We start from the raw sequence: 1,405 nt of genomic DNA on the forward strand, positions 1-1,405 counted from the left end.
CAGTTGAAAAAATATTGACCAATGAATAACGGCGTGAGAGAATACCACCTGGTTTCTAAATTTGAACCCATGACAGTGTTTTGGATCCGGATTTAAAAAAAAATTCAACCTGCCATGTTGACATTTATTCTGCATTTTGAAAACGATTTCAGTTCTGACAGAAAATAACAATCACAAGTAACGTTAGATCTTTTGAAATAAATTCTGACGGTAAAATTAACCCCAAAACAGCGAGTACATGTATGTTTTTCCTATGATCTTCGATCATTGTGTGGAAATTTCCTCAAATTGGGCTAGAATTTTGTCTTGAAATATTTTTATTTTATACTCTTTATACTGTATTGCTATTTAGAACATAGATGCATTGTTTATTTTAATTCCCTGAAAGAGTGGATTTTTGTCCACCACTGGAGACAGACTTCGGAAGTTTCCTCAACTCGGGCTAGAATTTTGACTTAAAATATTTCTATTTTATGCTCTTTATAATATTTCTGTATTGCTATTTAGAACATAGATGCGTTGTTTATTCATATTTCCTAAAAGAGCGGATTTTTGTCCACTACTGGAGAAAGACTTAATATTCTTAATCTTTTGCTTCCAAAGATCCCTCCTATTACAGGAACACCCGAAGATACGTATACTATATATGTATAGCTAGTAGTTTTGTGGTACAGTCGTTGTCTTATGGCATATTTGTTGCTGAGGACCCAGTTGTTCAAAAAAGGTGATTACATGTAGCTTAATTAATCACTTGATTACTGAAGGTCTCATCTATCCTTTACTTCAAAGCCTGAGTGTGTATAATACCATTTGAAATGGGCAGGAGGAAGAGACCGATTGGCTTTATAGCTTCATAAGTTAGTTTTAACCGGAATATTTTTATCAAGATTTTAGAATTGTTGTTAAAATGCGATAAGCCTAATCACCTTTTGAACAACAGGTTTATATCATATTTATAATTTAGCCACCTTAGATTTCCTACATCACAGTAAAGTATGCATTGGGAGTACAGAAAACCAGAGAGTACTTACATGTATTTATTTATTTTATTTATCTATATATAATTTTACGTCGCTAAAGAGATTCGGCATTTCGGCCTTTCAGTTGACGAGAAATAAGGGAAATGATTAAGTGAGGAAGTAGAGAATAATTCAATTTTGTAATACGCAAATCAATTGGCTTAAACGTTATAGTGATCAGGTGATCAGCTTATAATTGTGAAATATGAGTCATAGTTTGGCTGGCTAATACATTGGTGTAATACTATTTCTAAGGGAAAAGAGTTTGTCAGCAAAAGCGGAATATCATAGGGATTGGTATACACATGCAGTTGTTTAAACTAACAGTGATTACATAATGATTGATTTGTCGCATAGTATTGTTGTGTAGAGACGGTGTATGGCGA

The sequence above is a fragment of the Pecten maximus genome, chromosome 18 (assembly GCF_902652985.1).
Source record: "Pecten maximus chromosome 18, xPecMax1.1, whole genome shotgun sequence".
NCBI classification, from domain to species: domain Eukaryota; kingdom Metazoa; phylum Mollusca; class Bivalvia; order Pectinida; family Pectinidae; genus Pecten; species Pecten maximus.